This window comes from Eubalaena glacialis, chromosome 10 (genome assembly GCF_028564815.1).
Source record: "Eubalaena glacialis isolate mEubGla1 chromosome 10, mEubGla1.1.hap2.+ XY, whole genome shotgun sequence".
Classification (NCBI taxonomy): Eukaryota; Metazoa; Chordata; class Mammalia; order Artiodactyla; family Balaenidae; genus Eubalaena; species Eubalaena glacialis.
This window is the reverse complement of record NC_083725.1, coordinates 42076868-42099890: the sequence shown is the minus strand read 5'-3', so window position 1 is coordinate 42099890 and position 23023 is coordinate 42076868. Positions and strand designations below refer to the sequence as shown.

General features: G+C 39.7%; 1 protein-coding gene and 1 pseudogene across 1 annotated transcript in view; one reads left to right on the top strand and one right to left on the bottom strand.

The window, feature by feature from the left end:
• TMEM123 (transmembrane protein 123) overlaps positions 1-23023 on the bottom strand; it is an 86520-nt gene that overhangs the window by 11077 nt on the left and 52420 nt on the right. The window lies entirely within an intron of this gene.
• On the top strand, positions 17836-18432 carry LOC133099158 (synaptobrevin homolog YKT6-like; annotated as a pseudogene).

Here is a 23023-nt window from a genome sequence, read left to right as displayed (position 1 = left end):
GGGAGAAAGGCAGAGCAAGGAAGGAAGCTGACAGTGTCAAATTCCCCACTGTTGGTTCCAAACCCGAAGCAGGCCCAGGCTGGCAGAGGGAGAAATTCCAATCATTGTAGAGTTTTATTTATTTTGGTATTATTCTGAAAAGGAGAGACACCTTACTAAATACAACTCACTCAATAAACTGGACCTACGTACTATCGATAACACCTCAGCTAATATAAGTGGAGCTGCGGGAAGGGGTGTATGTGGCACACAGTTGTTAACACTTATTTAGTGTTATGTATTCCCCTAAAATTCATATGTTGAAGCCCTAACCCCCAGTAGTTTAGGATGTGACCTTATTTGGAGACAGGATCTTTACAGAGGATTATAATGAAGTTAAAATGAGGTTATGAAGATGAGCCTTAAATACCTGGTATCCTTATAAAATGGGAAATTTGGAGGCAGACAGACATATGCGAGGAACACCATGTGAAGATGAAGGCAGAGATCACCGTGATGCTTCCAACAGGCCAAGGAAAGCCAAAGATTGCCAGCAAAACAGCAGAAACGAGGCGAGAGGCACGGGACAGATCCTCTCTCAGGGGGCAGTAACCCTGTCGACAATCTGACGATACATCTCTGCTGTTTACACTACCTAGTTAGTGGTCCTTTGTGTGGCAGCCCTAGCAAACTAATGCACTCAAGACCACAGGTCTTTCACTGCTAACAAAACGCGTCTTCAGGCAGCTGTGCCACGGCACTCGCCAGTGGCTGTGCTGAGCTTGTTCCTTTCACAGATCCTTGAAACTAATCACTGTGAGATGAGTTAAGTCATTCGGTACTTGTCAAACCACTCTCAACACTTCTTAAATGAAACCTAAGATCACCTATAGATTTCAGAGCTATAAAAATTTCTTGACCCTAACTCTTGGTTTCAACTAACATAATCACAGGAAAACAAAGTGAAGGGCTGTAGTAAGAGTACCCATGCACCCTCCGTCCCAGCAACTGCCATGTTCAGGCGCAAAAGGGACAAGACAGAGAAAGTACAAATGGGGATGAATTGATGTTTTGTCATTGCTGCAAAAATACTCAAGACAGTCCAATCAGCACTCCGTTCCTGTTCTGTAATAAGAGAACTATCCCTGGAGCACAATTTTTCTATGACAGAATTCGCACTTCCATGTACTGAGCTCTTCTCTTTACCAAGTGCTGGTGATATTTTTCAGGCATGGTGGGAACGAGCTCAAGCTCTGGATCAGCTCAGCCATTTACTTGCTGGGTTACCTTAGACAAGTTACTTAACCTCTCTGAGATTCAGTCTCCTTCCTCATCTATAAAAAGGGATATCACAAGGGTTTGGGAGAAATAACTGACATAATTTGTATTGAGCACTTAGCACAGTGCCTCCTATGGAGGACCTGCTCAATGAATGGTTACTCTGTATCTCAGCATTTGTTTTACAGAATATACCTCTCCTACAGAGCTGCACTACACAGTTCCCTTATAGGAGGCTGAGGAGTAGTCAGTCAGATCTACTTCCATGATTATCACCACTGCCATCTGAATAACAGCACATTGAAGAGGATGCTCTTAAAGGTATTTTCAGTTCATTGATATAAATATCCAAGAAGAAAAAAGTGATGTTCCAGGCCTTTTTCTATTAACACCAGCCGGCCACCTTCTTATTACAGCAAGACCAAGGACACTATGAAGCAGCCTGTTTTTTCCTAGTACCAAGTAAAAGCACTCATCCTCTTCAAAGTCTGGATTTATTCCAAGTATCTTTGTATAACTATGTTGTGTTGAAATAACTTTCTTTACTCCTATAACCTTGAGCCCCAAACTAAGTGCCATTTTTGTCCTTTAACCTAAATATTTCAAAGTTCAGGGTGATGATTTGTTTTCTTTGGGGTATCAGATACACACTTAAACCAGAGTTGAAAATTCACATTCATTTAAAAAAAAATCTCAGTTATTTTAAAATGGGATAGTAGTAGCTTTTCATTTCCTATTATAGTTGTCAAAAATACAGAGTTATTTAAGATCATGGATCATAAATTTCTGGTGCCACAGAGTCATTTTGAGGGTTCTATGATTCTAAGTACAGTCTGCAGCTAGTTCTAGTCTTGTGTGTGTCTCTTGGAATATTTTTAAACACTGAGAACCTTGAGAACCTCTTTCCCATAGAGCAGCAGTCCCCAACCTTTTTGACACCAGGGACCGGTTTCATGGAAGACAACTTTTCCATGGATGGGGGTGGGGATGGTTTTGGGACGATTCAAGCACATTTCATTTATTGTGCACTTTACTTCTATTATTACATTGTAATATATAATGAAATAATTATACAACTCACCATAACACAGAATCTGTGGGAGCCCTGAGCTTGCTTTCACTTGCCACTCACTGATAGGGCTTTTTAAAATTTTATTTATTTATTTATTTATTTATTTATTGGCTGCATTGGGTCTTCATTGCTGTGCGTGGGCTTTCTCTAGTTGAGGCAAGCGGGGGCTACTTTTCGTTGTGGTGCGTGGGCTTCTCATTGTGGTAGCTTCTCTTTGTTGCGGAGCAAGGGCTCTAGGTGCGCGGGCTTCAGTAGTTGTGGTGCATGGGCTTAGTTGCTCCACGGCATGTGGGAACTTCCCGGACCAGGGATCAAACTCATGTCCCCTGCATTGGCAGGCAGATTCTTAACCACTGCGCCACCAGGGAAGTCTGCTGATAGGGTTTTGATGTGAGTCTGCAAGCAAATGATTTATTATGATCTCTGTGCAGTCAAACCTCTCTGCTAATGATAATCTGTATCTGCAGCCACTCTCCAGTGCTAGCAACACCGCCTCAGCTCCATCTCAGATCATCAGGCATTAGATTCTCATGAGGAGTGCACAACCTAGATCCCTCGCGTGCACAGTTCACAGCAGGGTTCGAGCTCCTATGAGAATCTAATGCCGCCGCTGACCTGACAGGAGGCGGAGCTCAGGTGGTAATGCGAGCAATGGGGAGCGGTTGTAAATACAGATGAAGCTTTGGTCACTCGCCCGCTGCTCACCTCCTGCTGTGCGGCCCAGTTCCTAACAGGCCACAGACTGGTACTGGTCTGTGGCCTGGGGGTTGGGGACCCCTGCTATAGAGAATCTAAGTATCAGTGTAATCCCAGAAGTATTCATTATTTAGAAAGCAAAGGGACCTTTCCTCATTGTACAAAGTCAGTAGATTCATTATGAAAATTCTCCTTGAATTCAAATTACCTGAGGACCAAAAATCCACAGAATTGAAAAATATAGATTAGAAAAAAAATCTTAAAAAGTTATCTTTTAAAAAAATCAAGAAAAATCTAGATTTAAAACAATCTAAGATAAAATTGGGCTTTAAAAAAATGTATCATCATAAAGAACTGTCCATTTTCTGAAAATCAAATACACTTTCCTAAACTTCTAAATTCAAAAATTAAAATTCCAAAAAGGAAAAAAACCTCTCTCTCTCTCTCTCTATATATATATGAACACAGAAAAATAACAACTGGGGTGTTTTAAATAAGTTATAGTATATGTGTAATAAATTCTGTTTCCACATTTTGTTACACTATCATCACTCTACCTAAATCTTTTAATATAAACTCTGGCAGGAGCTGAAAGAGGCATTTTCAGTCAAGGCAATTATCTGCCTTAAGGACAGTGAGAACTAAAAATTGAGACACAGTCCAGGTTTGTTTAAGGAAATTCATTCTGAAGGGCGATCCTGTGCATTCCCAGAGCTGTACAGAAAGCAGCTGAGCAAGACAGGGTCAGAAAAAAAGCATGGCTTTTCAAGGCAGTCAGAACCCAACTCAACCAAGGCTGAGCTGGCCGCGGCTGTGTAGACAATATCCAGGCTTTGTTATGGTATTGCCATAGGTCTTGCCCATTCTATTCCATTACCACAGACCCAGCCCACAATTCGTAACCCTGGCTAATTAAAAAAAATAAATAAATAAGGCAAGAATCACATTCACAAGGGCATCAGGCAAGCTGATATTATTTTTCCTCTGTTCCTGCTCCAAACCTTCCCAGCCTCTCATCCTGGCAATCTTCACTCTCCACAGAATAGAATTCACTCTATCTGCTATTCTTCCCCAACACATTCCAGTCAGCCTGGCTTCTCACTCCTCCCAGCACTTAGTATTGGGCTGGCCAAAAAGTTCATTCAGGTTTTCCCCTAAGGTGTCACAGAAAAACTGGAACGAACTTTTTGGCCAACCCAATACCTTCTTAGTGCCAAGAACAACGCTAGGAGGCTCTGCAGACACAAGAAAGATGCAATCCTTCCCAGGTATCTCCTTTATTTTTAACTTTATTATTTATCTCCTTATTTTGCATTTTCTGGACTCTTAATTGTGTTATCTTACCTTTTTAATGGAATTAGTTGGTTATTAATTGCAAGAACTACACCTTGTATTTTCATTTTACTCTACAGAAGTGCCAGGCACAGTTTTGGAAGAACTCGATCACTTCTAGCATGTGTTCCACACTATGCAAGGAGGGAAGGCCAAAAGCTATCTCTTCACCATGATGACAAGGCCACGGTCTCCTCTGCTGCCTAATCTTCTGCTACTATTTTCTGCCCCAGCAGATTTACTCAGCTTTCCCTATGCAGTTTATTTCTGTATTTCTGTTGCTTTGTTATATTACTTCCTCTGCCTGGGATGCTTCCCACCCATTCTTTACCTGGCGAAATCCTACTACTGTTCCTGGCGCAGCCCAGAAATTACATTGAAGTTATATTAAATGTACAAAACAGGCCACGTAAAAGACAAAGATTATCAACTGGATAGAAAAACTATGAACTGTTCATAAGCGATATATCTTAAAATTAAGGTTCCAAAAAGCTGAAAAGTATTGAAAGTGAAGGTATAGGAAAGAAATATACTATACAATTACTAATCAGAAAAAAGGGGACAAGTGGTTCTGGTTCATGACGGTGACATGGGAAGATCCTAAACTCACCTCTTCCCATAGACACACTGAATCTACAGCCAATTACACAACAATTTCCTCTGGGGAAAAAAGACACCCCAAAACTGGCTGAGTGACTCCTACACATTGGGCAAATGAGAAAAAACCAACATTGAGGCAGGTAGGAGAGGCTGACACAATCTCGCCATAAACTCTGCAACCCGCTCCTGCCCCCAACCTGGTGCAGTGACACGCAATCAGAAGGGAACTCAAAACCCGTGGCTTCTCCCTGAGGAGTGAAAGGTTTGAACCCCACATCAGGCATCTGACTTTTAAGACTTGCACCTGAGAGGTGAGCCCTCTAAACACCTAGCTTTGAAAACCAATGGGGCCATGTCCATGAGACCCCCCCAAGGCCATAGGCAACTGAGAAATGGCTCTTAAAGGGCACTCATCTTCAGACTCACCCACCCCAAGGACCAGCTCAGAGGCAGTCAATTGAGAGGCATCCAGACTTTATGTGAAAGAGGCTCATCTGCTAATCTTGAAGTTTGGTATGAGCAGAAGGGATCTAATCTAACACGTGTCTAAGGGCCTGCTGGGGTACCCTCTAGGGACAGAGGCTGGCGGCTAAGGGCCTACTGGGGTACCCTCTAGGGACAGAGGCTGGCGGCTAAGGGCCTACTGGGGTACCCTCTAGGGACAGAGGCTGGCGGCTAAGGGCCTACTGGGGTACCCTCTAGGGACAGAGGCTGGCGGCTAAGGGCCTACTGGGGTACCCTCTAGGGACAGAGGCTGGCGGGCACCACCTTTGTGCTCTCCCTCACTCCAGCTCACCAGTATCTCCCAGAAAGGAGCCTATGCCCACCTCTGGTGCCCCAATTTTTGTGGCTGCTGCCAGGGGATACCTTTAGAATGACTGGTTCTGGTGGCCAGCAGGGTATATGCTCACAAGTTCCATAGGCCTGTAACCAACAGAGAAAGAACTCTCAACCAGCTACTACCCCCCAGGACACAGCAAGAGGCAACAGACCCAGGAGCTCAGCCTTTCTGTGAAAGAGGCCTATTATCTTATCGTCTAGGCCTGAGGGGCAGGCTTCTAATTAAACACACATCTAAGGGCTGACCACAATCCTTTCCAGAGACCGGCGGGGGGGGGGGCGGTGCTATCTTCATGTTCTCCCTCTGCCACACTCCAGAGCACCAGTATACCCTGGAGTGGACTTGTACATGTGTCTGGTGCCCTATTTTTTGTGGCTGCCCCCCCGCCCCCACCGCCAGGGGATGCACTGGATTGCCTGGCTCTGGAGGCCAGGGGGGCTTGTGTTCCTAGGTCCCATGGGACTGTAACAAATGCAAAGGTAGTTCTTGGCCGGCTGCCACCCCCAGAGAACTGTGCAGATAGCAGATCTTTCTGAGAGAGAGGCCTATTTGCTTGTCCAGGAGCTTTGGCCTGAGGGGCAGGCTTCGGGTTTGGCACACTTTTAGAGGCCTACAAAGGTGCTCTCAGAGAATGGAGGCCAGGGGACACCATCTTTGCACTCTCCCTTTGCCTCATTCCAGGTCTCTGGGATCTTCAGGAAAGGAGGCTGTACATTTTTCTGAGGCACCAATTTTGTGATGCTGCCCAGGGGACACCTCCAGATCACCTGGCTCTAGCTGCCAGTGGGACTTATGTTTGTGGTCCCAGAGAACTGTATATATTTGCATACTTTGAAAGCTGTTACCTGAGGGTTTAGCTTCCAATCAGGCTTAGTCTAGGTGCTGACTGAGATCCTCTCCTACACTGACAGGTCTTGGCATACCCTCAGCTACTAGCATCCATTAAAAACAAAACAGACTACTTAACAATCAAAAAAGTTTGAGAGACAACCAAGACCTAGGGCAGGATTGAACAATAAGGTTCATCTCCTACATGGACTCACTCCTTCAAGTCTGGGCAAGGTGGCTGTTTTATCTAATGCATAGAAACCAACGCAGAGAATCAAGGAAAATGAAGAAACAGAGAAATATGTTCCACAGGAAAGAACAAGATAAAACATCAGAAAAAGACTTTATTGAAACAAAGATAAGTAATTTACCTGATAAAGAGTTCAAAATAACTGTCATAAAGATTCTCACCAAATTTGGGAGAAGAATGGATGAATACAGTCAGAACTTCAACAAAGGGAAAATATAAGAAAGTATCAAAAGAAGTCACAGAGCTGAAGAATACAATAACTGAAAAATACACTAAAGGGGCTCAACAGTAGACTAGATAATGCAGGAGAAAGGATCAGTGAACTCAAGGACAGGACAGTGGAACTCTCCCAATCAAAGCAGCAAAAAGGAAACAGAGTGGAAAAAAAAGTGAAGATACTTTGAGGGACTTATAGGACAACATCAAGCAGACCAACATTCGCATTATAGGGGTCCCAGGAAAATAAGAGAGAAAGGGGCAGAAAATTTATTGAAAGAAAATAATGGCTGAAAACTTCCCCAACCTGGGGAGGGACTGATAGCCAGATCCAGGAAACCCAGAGAGTTCCAAATAAGATGAACCCAGAGAGACCCACACCAAGACACATTATAATTAATGTGTCAAAAGATAAAGACAAGGAGAAAATCTTAAAAACAGCAAGGAAAAAACCCAACCTATTTTGTATAAGGGAATCCTCATAAAACTAACAGATTTTTCAGCAGAAACTTTGCAGGCCAGAAGGGAGTGGCACAATATATTCAAAGTGCTTAGAGGAAAAACTGTCAACCAAGAATACTCAATCTGGCAAAGTTATCATTCAGAATTGAAGGAGAGATAAAGAGTTTTTCCAGAAAAGCAAAAGCTAAAGGAGTTCACCACTAAACTGGCCTTATAAGAAATGTTAAAGGGACTTCTTTAAGCTGAAACAAGAAGGTGCTAATCAGTAACAGAGAACATACTAAAGAATAAGTATCACTGGTAAAGGTAAAATTCAGAATAATCTAATGTAAAGGTGGTAGATTACTCACTTATAGAGCTAGTATGGAAATTAAAACACAAAACTAGTAAAAATAACTATAATTATAATAATTAGTTGAAGAATACACAAGATAAAAAGATGTAAATGTGACATCAAAAACATAAAACGTGGGGGTGGGGAGAGCAAAACTGTAGAGCTTTATAACCTACTTAAATTTAAGTTGTTACTAGCTTAACACAGACTGTTATAAATAAGTTCTTATATGTAAGCTTCATGATAACCACAAAGAAAAACACCTATAGTAGGTGTTAACAATAATAAACCACACACAAAACATAAAGGAATCTAAACATACCACTAAAGTATGTCATCAAACCACAAAAGAAGAGAACAAGAGAAGAAGAAAGGAATACAGGACCTGCAAAACAGCCAGAAAACAATTAACAAAATGGAAGTAAGTCCCTACCTATCAACAATTACTTTAAATGTAAATGGGCTAAATTTTCCCATTGAAAGATACAGAGTGGATTAAAAAAACCCAGCCATCTATATTTTGCCTACAGGAGACTCACTTCAGATACAAGGACACAGAGGCTGAAAGAGGGGATAGAGAAATATATTCCCTGAAAACAGAAACAAAAAGAAAGCTGGGGTAGCTATACTTACATCTGACAAAATAAACTTTAAAACAAAGATATTAATAAGAGACAAAGAAGGGCATCTCATAAAGGTGTCAAACAAATAAGAAAATACTTGTAAATATTGATGCACCCAACATAGGAACACCTAAATATATAAAGCAAATATTAACAGACCTACAGGGAGAAAAAGACAGCAATACAATAACAATGAGGGACTTTAATACCCCACTTACATCAATGGATAGATCATCCAGACAGAAAATCAATATGGAAACATTGGCCTTAAATGACATGTTAGAAGATAGAGGCTTAGCAGATATATACAGAACATTTCATCCAAGAAGCAACAGAATGCACAACCTTCTCAAGTTCACATGGAATATTCTCCAGGATAGATCATATATTAGGCCAGAAAACAAGTCTTAACAAAGTTAAGAAGACTAAAATAATATCAAGCAACTTTTCCAGCCACAATGGTAGGAAACTAGAATTCAATTACAAGAAGAAAACTGGAAAATGCACAAATATGGGGAAATTAAACAACATGCTATGGAACAACCAATGGGTCAAAGAAGAAATCAAAGAGGAAACAAAAAATACCTTAAGACTAATGAAAATGTAAATACAGCATACCAAAGCATATGGGATGCAGCAAAAGTAATTCTAACAGGGAAGTGCATAGCTATAAATGCCGACGTCAGGAAATAAGAAAAATCTCACATAAACCACCTAACTTTACCCTAAAGAAACTAGAAAAAAAAAACAAATGAAACTCAAAGTTAGTAGAAGAATTAAAATAACAAAGATCAGAGTAGAAAAATGAAATAAAAACGACAATGGAAAAGATCAATGAAATCAAGAGCTGCCTCTTTGAGAAGATAAACAAAAAATGGACAAACTTTAAGCTAACATCAGAATTGAAAGGGGTGACATCACAATTGATACCACAGAAATACAAAGAATTTTCAGAGACTACTATGAACAATTATATGCCAACAAACTGGACAACCTAGAGGAAATAGATAAATTCTTAGAAACATAAAACCTTCCAAGACTGAATCATGAAGAAATAGAAAATCTGAACAGACCAATAAGGAGGTTGAATCAGTAATCAAAACCTCCTACAGATAGGCTCATCCACCAGAGGGCAGACAGCAGAAGCAAGAAGAACTACAATCCCACAGCCTGTGGAACAAAAACAACATTCACAGAAAGATAGACAAGATGAAAAGGCAGAGGGTTATGTACCCAATGAAGGAACAAGATAGAACCCCAGAAAAACAACTAAATGAAGTGGAGATAGGCAACCTTCCAGAAAAAGAATTCAGAATAATGATAGTGAAGATGATCCAGGACCTTGGAATAAGAATGGAGGCAAAGATCGAGAAGATGCAAGAAATGTTTAACAAACACCTAGAAGAATTAAAGAACAAACAAACAGAGGTGAACAATACAATAACTGAAATGAAAACTACACTAGAAGGAATCAATAGCAGAATAACTGAGGCAGAAGAACGGTAAGTGACCTAGAACAGAGAATGGTGGAATTCACTGCTGCGGAACAGAATAAAGAAAAAAGAATGAAAAGAAATGAAGACAGCCTAAGAGACCTCTGGGACAACAATAAACGCAAGAACATTCACATTATAGGGGTCCGAGAAGGAGAAGAGAGAGAGAAAGGACCCGAGAAAATATCTGAAGAGATTATAGTCAAAAACTTCCCTAACATGGGAAAGGAAATAGCCACCCAAGTCCAGGAAGCACAGCGAGTCCCATACAGGATAAACCCAAGGAGAAACACGCCGAGACACATAGTAATCAAATTGGCAAAAATTAAAGACAAAGAAAAATTATTGAAAGCAGCAAGGGAAAAACAACAAATAACATACAAGGGAACTCCCATAAGGTTAACAGCTGATTTCTCAGCAGAAACTCTACAAGTCAGAAGGGAGTGGCATGATACACTTGAAGTGATGAAAGGAAAGAACCTACAACCAAGATTACTCTACCCAGCAAGGATCTCATTCAGATTCGAAGGAGAAATCAAAAGCTTTACAGACAAGTAAAAGCTAAGAGAATTCAGCACCACCAAACCAGCTCTACAACAAATGCTAAAGGAACTTCTCTAAGTGGGAAACACAGGAGAAGAAAAGGACCTACAAAAACAAACCCAAAACAATTAAGAAAATGGTCATAGGAACATACATATCGATAATTACCTTAAATGTGAATGGATTAAATGCTCCAACCAAAAGACACAGGCTTGCTGAATGGATGCAAAAACAAGACCCATATATATGCTGTCTACAAGAGACCCACTTCAGACCTAGGGACACATACAGATTGAAAGTGGGGGATGGAAAAAGATATTCCATGCAAATGGAAATCAAAAGAAAGCTGGAGTAGCAATACTCATATCAGATAAAATCGACTTTAAAATAAAGAATGTTACAAGAGACAAGGAAGGACACTACATAATGATCAAGGGATCAATCCAAGAAGAAGATATAACAATTATAAATATATATGCACCCAACATAGGAGCACCTCAGTACATAAGGCAATTGCTAACAGCTGTAAAAGAGGAAATCGACAGTAACACAATAATAGTGGGGGACTTTAACACCTCACTTACACCAATCGACAGATCATCCAAAATGAAAATAAATAAGGAAACAGAAGCTTTATATGACACAATAGACCAGATAGATTTAACTGATATTTATAGGACATTCCATCCAAAAACAGCAGATTACACTTTCTTCTCAAGTGTGCACGGAACATTCTCCAGGATAGATCACATCTTGGGTCACAAATCAAGCCTCAGTAAATTTAAGAAAACTGAAATCATATAAGCATCTTTTCTGACCACAACGCTATGAGATTAGAAATGAATTACAGGGAATAACCCTTAAAAAAACACAAACACGTGGAGGCTAAACAATACGTTACTAAATAACCAAGAGATCACTGAAGAAATCAAAGAGGAAATCAAAAAATACCTAGAGACAAATGACAATGAAAACACGATGATCCAAAACCTATGGGACGCAGCAAAAGCAGTTCTAAGAGGGAAGTTTATAGCTATACAAGCCTACCTCAAGAAACAAGAAAAATTTCAAATAAACAATCTAACCTTACACCTAAAGGAACTACAGAAAGAAGGACAAACAAAAGCCAAAGTTAGCAGAAGGAAAGAAATCATAAAGGTCAGAGCAGAAATAAATGAAATAGAAACAAAGAAAACAAGAGCAAAGATCAATAAAATTAAAAGCTGGTTCCTTGAGAAGATAAACAAAATTGACAAACCATTAGGCAGACTCATCAAGAAAAAGAGGGAGAGGACTCAAATCAATAAAATTAGAAATGAAAAAGGAGAAGTTACAACAGACACCGCAGAAATACAAAGCATCCTAAGAGACTACTACAAGCAACTCTCTGCCAATAAAATGGACAACCTGGAAGAAATAGACAAATTCTTAGAAAGGTATAATCTTCCAAGACTGAACCATGAAGAACTAGAAAATATGAACAGACCATTCACAAGTAATGAAATTGAAACTGTGGTTAAAAATCTTCCAACAAACAAAAGTCCAGGACCAGATGGCTTCACAGGTGAATTCTATCAAACATTTAGAGAAGAGCTAACACCCATCCTTCTCAAACTCTTCAAAAAAACTGCAGAGGAAGGAACACTCCCAAACTAATTCTATGAGGCCACCATCACCCTGATACCAAAACCAGACAAAGATACTACATACAAAAACAGAAAATTACAGACCAATATCACTGATGAATATAGATGCAAAAATCCTCAACAAAATACTAGCAAACAGAATCCAACAACACATTAAAAGGATCATACACCATGGTCAAGCAGGATTTATCCCAGGGATGCAAGGATTCTTCAAGGTATGCAAATCAATCAATGTGATACACCATATTAACAAATTGAAGAATAAAAACCATATGATCATCTCAACAGATGCAGAAAAAGCTTTTGACAAAATTCATCACCCATTTATGATAAAAACTCTCCAGAAAGTGGGCATAGAGGGAACCTACCTCAAGATAATAAAGGCCATATATGACAAACCCACAGCAAACATCATTCTCAATGGTGAAAAACTGAAAGCATTTCCTCTAAGATCAGGAACAAGACAAGGATGTCCACTCTCACCACTATCATTCAACATAGATTTGGAAGTCCTAGCCACGGCAATCAGAAAAGAAAAAGAAAGTAAAGGAATAGAAATTGGAAAAGAAGAAGTAAAACTGTCACTGTTTGCAGATGACATGATACTATACATAGAGAATCCTAAAGATGGTACCAGAAAACTACTAGAGCTAATGAATGAATCTGGTAAAGTTGCAGGATATAAAATTAATGCACAGAAATCTCTTGCATTCCTATACACTAATGATGAAAAATCTGAAAGAGAAATTAAGGAAACACTCCCATTTACCACTGCAACAAAAAGAATAAAATACCTAGGAATAAACCTACCTAGGGAGACAAAAGACCTGTATGCAGAAAACTATAAGACACTGATGAAAGAAATTAAAGATGATACCAAGAGATGAAGAGAAATACCATGTTCTTGGATTGGAAGAATCAATATTGTGAAAATGCCTATACTACCCAAAGCAATCTACAGATTCAATGCAATCCCTATCAAATTACCAATGGCAGTTTTTACGGCACTAGAACAAAAAAATCTTAAAATTTGTATGGAGACACAGAAGACCCCGAACAGCCAAAGCAGTCTTGAGGGAAAAAAACGGAGCTGGAGAAATCAGACTCCCTGACTTCAGACTATACTACAAAGCTACAGTAATCAAGACAATATGGTACTGGCACAAAAACAGAAACAAAGATCAATGGAACAAAACAGAAAACCCAGAGATAAACCCATGCACCTATGGTCAACTAATCTATGACAAAGGAGGCAAGGATATGCAATGGAGAAAAGACAGTCTCTTCAATAAGTGGTGCTGGGAAACCTGGACAGCTACATGTAAAAGAATGAAATTAGAAGACTCCCTAACACCATACACAAAAATAAACTCAAAATGGATTCAAGACCTAAATGTAAGACTGGACACTATAAAACTCTTAGAGGAAAACATAAGAAGAACACTCTTTGACATAAATCACAGCAAGATCTTTTTTGATCCACCTCCTAGAGTAATAGAAATAAAAACAAAAATAAACAAATGGGACCTAATGAAACTTCAAAGCTTTTGCACAGCAAAGGAAACCATAAACAAGAGAAAAAGACAACCCTCAGAATGGGAGAAAATATTTGCAAACGAATCAACAGACAAAGGATTAATCTCCAAAATATATAAACAGCTCATGCTGCTCAATATTAAAGAAACAAACAACCCAATCCAAAAATGGGCAGAAGACCTAAATAGACATTTTTCCAAAGAAGACATACAGATGGCCAAGAAGCACCTGAAAAGCTGCTCAACATCACTAATTATTAGAGAAATGCAAATCAAAACTACAATGAGGTATCACCTCACACCAGTTAGAATGGGCAACATCAGAAAATCTAGAAATAACAAATGCTGGAGAGGGTGTGGAGAAAAGGGAACCCTCTTGCACTGCTGGTGGGAATGTAAATTGATACAGTCACTATGGAGAACAGTATGGACGTTCCTTAAAAAACTAAAAATAGAACTACCATATGATCCAGCAATCCCACTACTGGGCATATACCCAGAGAAAACCACAATTCAAAAAGACACATGCACCCTAATGTTCATTGCAGCACTATTTACAATAGCCAGGTCATGGAAGCAACCTAAATGCCCATCGACAGATGAATGGATAAAGAAGATGTGGTACATATATACAATGGAATATTACTCAGCCATAAAATGTAACGAAATTGAGTCCTTTGTTGAGACGTGGATGGACCTAGAGACTGTCATAGAGAGTGAAGTAAGTCAGAAAGAGAAAAACAAATATCGTATATTAATGCATGTACGTGGAACCTAGAAAAATGGTACAGATGAACCAATTTGCAGGGCAGAAGTTCAGACACAGATGTAGAGAACAAACGTATGGACATCAAGGGGGGAAAACTGCGGGGTGCTGGGGATGGTGGTGTGCTGAATTGGGTGATTGGGATTGACGTGTATACACTGATGTGTATAAAATTGCTGACTGATAAGAACCTGCTGTATAAAAAAATAAATACAATAAAATACAAAATTAAAAAAAACAACAACTAAAAAAACAAAAAACAAAACAAAACAAAAACCTCCTAGCAAACAAAAGTCCAGGACAGGACAGCTTCACTGGTGAATTCTACCAAATATTCAAGAATTAATACCAATCCTTCTAAAACTCTTCCAAAAAAACAGAAGAGATGAGAAGACTTCAAAACTAATTTTAAGAGGTCAGCATTACCTTGATACCAAAACCAGACAAGGATGCCACAACAAAAGAAAATTACAGGCCAATACCCCTGATGAATATGGATGCAAAAATCCTCAACAAAATATTAGCAAACTGGATTCATCAATACATGAAAAGAATCATACACCATAATCCAGTGGCATTTATTCCAGGGATGCAAGGATGGTTCAACATCTGCAAATCAATGTTATATACCACATTAATAAAATGAAGGATAAAAACCATATGATTATCTCATTAGATGCAGAAAAAGCACTTAAGAAAATTCAACATTTATGATAAAAATTCTCTGCAGGGCTTCCCTGGTGGCGCTGTGGTTGAGAGTCTGCCTGCCAATGCAGGGGACGTGGGTTCGGGCCCTGGTCTGGGAGGATCCCGCGTGCCGCGGAGCAACTGGGCCCGTGAGCCACAATTGCTGAGCCTGTGCGCCTGGAGCCTGTGTTCCGCAACAAGAGAGGCCGCGATGATGAGAGGCCCGCGCACCACGATGAGGAGTGGCCCCCACTTGCCACAACTAGAGAGGGCCCTCGCACGGAGGCAGGGACCCAACACAGCCATAAATAAATAAATAAATAAACCCAAAGTTAAAAAAAAAAAAAATCTCTGCAAAGTGGGTATAGAAGGAATGTACCTCAACATAATAGAGGCCATATATGGCAAGCCCACAGCTAACATCATACTCAACAGTGAAAAGCTGAAAGCTTTCCTGTAAAATCAGGAACAAGACAAGGACGCCCATTCTCACCACTTTTATTCAACACAGTATTGGAAGTCCTAGCCAGAGCAATTAGGCAAGAAAAAGAAATAAAAGGCATCCAAATTAGAGAGAAAGAAGTAAAATTGTCAGTATTTGCAAATAACATGGTGTTATAAATAGAAAACCCTAAAGACTCCACAAAGAAACTGTTAGAACTAATAAACAAATTCAATAAAGCTTCAGGATACAAAATCAATATACAAAAATCTACTGCATTTCTATATACTAATAACAAACTATCACAAAGAGAAATTAAGAAACCAATCCCATTTACAATTGCATGAAAGAGAATAAAATACCTAGGAAAAAATTTAACCAAGTAGGTAATGGACCTGTACACTGAAAACTATAAGACATCGATGAAAGGAATTAAAGAAGACACAAATAAATGGAAAAATATTCTGTGATCACGAATTAGAAGAACATTGTTAAAATATCCACACCATCCAAAGCAATCTACAGAGTCCATGCAATCTCTATAAAAATTCCAATGGTATTTTTCACAGAAATTGAACAAATGATCCTAAAATTTGTATGGAATCACAAAAGACCCTGAGTAGCCAAAGCAATCTTGAGAAATAAAAACAAAGCTGGAGGCATCACACTTTCTAAATTTAAACTATAATTACAAAGCTATAGTAATCAAACAGTATGGTATTGGTATAAAAACAAACATATATATCAACAGAACAGAACAGAGAGCCCAGAAACCACACATGTATGGTCAATTAATTTATGACAAAGAAGCCAAGAATACACAATGGGGGAAAGAACAATCTCTTCAATAAATGGAGATGGGAAAACCGGACAGCCATATGCAACAGAATGAAACTGAACCGCTATCTTACACCACACACAAAGCATTAATTCAAAATGGGGTAAACTTAATAGTACCTAACGTAAGACCTGAAACCATAAAAAATCTAAAAAGAAATAGGTGGTAAAGTCCTTGATATTAGTCTTGGCTATGATTTTTGGGACTGACACCAAAAGCAGAGACAACAAAAGCAAAAATAAACAAGTTGGACTACATCAGACTAAGATGCTTCTGCACAGCAAACAAAACCATCAACAAAATGAAAAGACAACCTATTGAATGGGAGAAAATATCTGCAAATCATATATCTGTTAAGGGGTTAGTATCCAAATTATATAAAGAAGTCATATAACTCAATAGCAAGAAAACCAGTAATTTCATTTAAAAAATAGGCACAGAATCTGAATAGACATTTTCCCAAAGAAGACATACAACAGATATATGAAAAGTGTTCAACATCACTAATCATCAGGAAAATACAAATCAGAGACACAATGAGATATCACCTCCTAACTGTTAGAATGGCTATTATCAAAAAGACAAAAAATAACAAGTCTTGGGAAAGATATGAACAGAAGGGAACCCTTGTGCTCTCTGGGTAGAATGTAAATTGGTGCAGCCACTATGGAAAACAGTATGGAGGTTCCTCAAGATAGACCTACTGTATGATACAGCAATTCCACCCCTGGGTATTTATTCCAGCCCCCTCCCAAATGAAAACACTAAGTTGAAAAGATATATATATATACATATGCACTGCCATGTTCAGTCCAGCATTATGTACTATAGCCAAGATATGGAACCTAAGTGGCCTTTGATGAGTGAATGGATAAAGAAGATGTGACACTGAGACACACACACACACACACACACAGTGGAATATTGCTCAGCCATTAAGAAATAAAAGAAATCTTGCCATTTGTGACAACAGGAATGGACCTTGAGTGCATTATGCTAAGTGAAATAAGTCAGAGGAAGAAAAATACTGTACGATGTCACTTTTATGGGGAATCAAAAGAAAAAACTAAGCTCACAGATACAGAGAACAGATTGGCGGTTGCCAAATGTGGAGAAGCTGGGGCGGGGCGGGGGTGGTGGGTGAAAAGGATGAAGAGGACAAAAGGTACAAACTTTCAGTTATACAATAAATAAGTCAGGGGATGTAATGTACAGACTGGCGACTATAGTTAATACTGTACTGCATATTTAAAAGTTACTAAGAGACCGGCCGACCCGTCAGCAGCTGGCGGCGGTCTCGAGGGGCGGCGCCGTGCTGCTCCCTGCGAGCTGGTCCCGCGGCCAGGCGGGTAGCTGGCCCGAGGGCGCGGCACCATGAAGCTGTACAGCCTCAGCGTCCCATACAAAGGCGATGCCAAGGCGGTGCTGCTCAAAGCCCCGTACGATGTGTCCTCCTTCAGCTTCTTCCAGAGGTCCAGCGTTCAGGAATTCATGACCTTCACAAGTCAACTGATTGTGGAGCGCTCCTCAAAAGGCAGCAGAGCTTCTGTCAAAGAACAAGAATATCTGTGCCATGTCTAAGTGAGAAACGACAGTCTGGTGGGAGTGGTCATTGCTGACAGTGAATACCCATCCCGGGTGGCGTTTACCTTGCTGGAGAAGGTACTAGACGAATTCTCCAAGCAGGTGGAAAGGACAGACTGGCCAGGTGGATCCCCCGATACCATCCAGTACGCAGGCCTGGACGGTCACCTCAGTAGACACCAGAACCCCTGAGAAGCTGACCCGATGACTAAAGTGCAGGCTGAACTAGATGAGACCAAAATCATCCTGCACAATACCGTGGAGTCTTTGTTAGAGCGAGGCGAGAAGCTGGATGACCTGGTGTCCAAATCTGAAGTGCTGGGAATACAGTCTAAAGCCTTCTATAAAACGGCCTGGAAACAAAACTTGTGCCGTGCAATCATGTGACAGCAGGTGGCAGAGGCCCCTGAGCTGGAACGTCACCATCATTCATATCGCACCTGCAGCCCCCAGGAAGCAGAGCCGCTGTGGAACGACCCGAGTGGGACAGACTCAACTTTGGCTTTGGAGCTCCTAGGAGGAACCGAAGGGTGGAAGGGACCTGGTGGTGGGGAACGTTCAAATTCACATGTCTAGTAATTTGAGGCCCCCTAAAAGTGTATTTTTGGGGCCAAATGAAACCATAAAGCTCAGTGACTCCCGTTTAAAAAAAAAAAAAGTTACTAACAGAATAAATCTTAAAAGTTCTCATCACAAGAAAGAAAAATTTTGTAACTATGTGTAGTGTTGGATGTTAACTAGGCTTATCATTTTGCCAGTATACACAATTATCAAATCATTATGCTGTATGCCTGAAACTAATATAAAGTTTCACATCAATTATACCTCAATAAATAAAAGGAATGACCTTTGCCTCTTTTAAAATTAAGTTTTATACACTATGCTTATGTAATAAAACAGATTCCATAGTCCTTCTCCTACCAATTTTGTCACTTAAAAACATGCTCAAGATTATAAGATAATTCAGTAAAGAGATTTTTTTTGGTGGGGGAGGTTTCTTGTAAATTCAAGTCAGGAAAAGCTACAAATGAGGGCAGAAATCAGTTGTGATAAATTAAAGGAATAACTAGTACCTACCTGCCATGAGTAAAAAGAAAAAAACCCCAGAGATAAGATGCTGATAACACAAGCCAAATTATGACCATAAGTAAAGTTTTCCTGGCACACAGCTGCACTCATTCACTCAAATATTGTCTGTGTCTGCTGTGGTGCCAGGACAGAATTGATTATAGTTGCGATGGAGACCATACGGCCCCCAAAGTCACAAATATTTACCATGTGGCCCTTCACAGAAAAAGTTCAGTGATTTCTATCACAGGTTGTGGGTTTGTTTAATAAATGCTAATGGTTTGTAAAGGCTCCTGTAAGAATCAAACACATAAAAATTACATACCAGCAGCAGACTCTTCCCTAACAGAAGAATGTGTGGTTTTTCACACCATTACTGAAATAACTGTATCCTAAGCAAACACTCACCTTGGCCATCAACTTTTTTCTCGGGAAAGTACCTACAGCACTTATAGCTTAGAGCAGTATAACTCCCCGGTATTCCTTTCAAGATAAACTAGTCGCAAAATATACTTCTAGGCCACACATGTAGTCACTTAAAACACCATTTATAAGCTTCCAGTTGTGGAGGTCATAAGCACGAATGGACGGCTCAGCTGGGTCTCTGCTCAGGGTCTCATGAAGGCTGAAATCAAGGTGTGGCTACGCTTGGCTCTTATCTGGAGGCTCTGGGAAAAAAACCTGCTTCCAAGCTCATTTAGGCTGCTGATAGTATCCAGGTCCTTGCGTGAGGTTCCCATTTTCTTACTGTCTGTTAGCTGGGGCCACTCCATGCTCTTAAAGGCCACCTGTATTCATGTGGCCCCTCTGTCTTCAAAGCCAACAGCAGCATGTCCTTCTCACGCTTCAAATCTCTCCGACTTCCACTTCTGCCACCAGCCAGAGAAAACTCTTTGCTTTTAAAGGGCTCATATGATTATGTTAGGCCCACTCAATAGTTTATCTTAAGGTCAACTGATTACTAACCTTAAGTACATCTGCAAAAACCCCTTTGCCAGGTAAGATAACATAATCACAGGAATGATGTCTCATATTCACAGGTGAGGGAATTAGACAAAGGGTGAGGGTCACTGGGGGCTCATCTTAGAATTCCACCTCCCACACAGTGTTTTGGGTAAAGTTGATCCTGATTTGCAAATCTGGGAAAACTAAATTCCTAGCTGTTGAATGGGAGAAAGTGTCAGCAACCCCTCATTAAATTCAAAGGTTCAAAAGTCAGGCAAACAAAATTGGCTCCCAACCATAGGCAGGCTAAAGTTCTCCTATGTGAATTTATTGAATATATTGTTTTTGGAGGGGGGGGAAGGTTACAAAAATGTGTTTCCTCATGTCCTGAATAATTAGTCATTAGCTACCAACAACTAATTGTTAAACCAGGGTTAATCAGGTCCCTTGTGCACCTGAACACAGAATTAACCCAATGCTGTGAGGCAAGTGAGCTTCCTTCTCAAGGCTCCAAGGAAGAAATTTAAAATGGTCCTCTAGCAACAAATCACCAAGAGAATTAAAGCCTGCTCATTCATCATCTCTCAGCTACCTCAACTCCCCAGGACAATGTGTGTCCAGTCTGTTAGACAATGGTTTCTTTTGAAGTGTGCTTTTAACCACTTTTCTTATTCAGAATATTCCATATCAGCTTTACCTCCCATTGAAGACGTGAACATCAGAGTGAACTCAATGATGCTCTAGTAGAAGAAAAATGAAATAACTGATTCAGGCATAGATTTATTACTCTAAAAAGAGAATTCAATATATCTATTTATGAACAGAAATTATTGGTGCAGATTAGAAGCATATGGCATAAAGACTGGGGGATAGTTTTGCCAGCATTTCTACCTCGGAGGTAGTAGTATCAATTGTATCTATCAGCTCTTTAACATTTCCTACCATGCTTGGAATGGCTTTTCTGAATTAAGTGGAAAATGAACTGTGTTCCTCCTTTGTTTAAGCCAGGAAGTAGTAATGCTGGAAATACACTTTAAGTGACTATGAGACTTTTTCATTCCAGTTACATGCCGAGATCACATTTGTTTCTGTAGAAACTTAGAAAATATATTGGAAGATAATGGAAAATTTATATAGAAGTATGCACATATCTACATATCATATGTGCACTATATATAAATATGCACTTTGTCTTAGAAACTGTGATGGATATTTTCTGTTTGTCCCTCTAGATCCCTCCCTACCTTTGTCCCACCAGCCCTCTGCCCTAAAAAATGACATAGGCTCCCTTAACCCTTAGGCTTCTGGTTTGGTTAAGCCAAAGGGAAGGCATCATTTGTTGATGCTTTATACTCCTCTTTATCCTTATTAGCTTGTATAACTAATCTGACTGAAAGGACAGTGTCTTTTACTGTTTGGGGACAGATCCAATCTGGGATGAGCCCACAGAGCCGAGCCCAATCCTGTGTGCTCTATGCTCTACAGCTGTCTGTCTGCTATATTCATTTAATGTGTTTATTTAATGAATCTTTAAACAGTCCTCATTCTGAGCCAGACATTGCTCTAATATTTTGTAAATATTAGCAATTTTCATAATTACCCCGAGAGGCAGATGTTATGGTCATCCCCATTTTATAGATGAAACTGAGGTACAGAGAGGTTCAGTGACTTGAGAACAAACTAGTAAGGGGAGGAGCCAGGACGTGAACTGAGCCTCTGCTCTCAAGCGCTGTGTTCGGTTGCCAGTCACGAAAAGTTGTGCCACCAAAACAAAAAGCTTTGGTTGGGATGGGTGAGTGACTGTGTCATTGCCCCAGTGTTGACCTTCAACATGTTGTTAGATAAGAATAAGCTAGAAAATAGATTTTAGGGAGAAAAAACGATAATATAAACATACTCAGAGTTACTCTAAGTATTTAACAAACCTCAGCTGGGTATGTACTGCATACTCTTGCTGTTCCATGTTCTACAATCCTACGTATAGCAAATACTACCAGTCTGTCTCCATTGTAAAATACACAAAAAACAATAACAATAACTTCTCATATCCTGAAATATCATTTCATTGTCCCAGTAGTGCTGAAATGTATGAGAAAACAGGTCTGAAATATTTTGAAATAACATTATTAGAGCTATATCTGCAACATCAAAAGACTATGCAGGTGGTGTTGTCACTCAGTCACAGAAGATTTATGGTCTGAACATGGAGAATAAGCATGTGTAATGTGCAGCTGCCACATAAGAATTTGGTCGTTAACGAGCTCAAAGCAACACAACAAAGAGATATTCAGTCAGCAAAAAAACTGTCTGCTCAAATGTCAGCAAAAAGAAATCCCTAGAGATGACAACTGTACAGTTTAGAATCCACTATTAAATAATTTTAATTCATTGTATAAAGGCATTAGAAAATTTAATATTTAATACTGAATATTTTTTCTTACATTACAAAAGAAAAATGCAAACTTTACATAATTACCAAAAATACATACTTGCTTAAATGCTAGACATGGTACCAGAATCATGATGGCAGTAATCTGTGGGAGTAGGAAGAAAATAATGAACATCTGCTGTGCCAGTAACTGGACTAGGTGCTTTTCATATTTTTAATTTTTAAAAAATTTCATGTGATCTGTATAATAGCACCGAGAAGTGGGTTTGCTCCCTGCAATTTACAGATGAGAAAACTGTGACTCAGGTTAACTAAATGCTCCAAATCGCTGTGAGACATGGTGGTGAACAGACCATAACACAGGTCGTTGGATTCCTCCGAGCCTGGTAATCTTTTCACTGATTTGCTCATTGTCTCCTGATGAAAATCCACCTGAATTCCACAGCCTACTCTATTTACTTTAGGTATTAACTTTACCTAAAAATTAATTAATTTTTGACTATCTTCACTGCACTAAAATCACCATCAATAAACAAATGTATATACTTAATACCAAAAGTTGAAGCTAAAATAAGA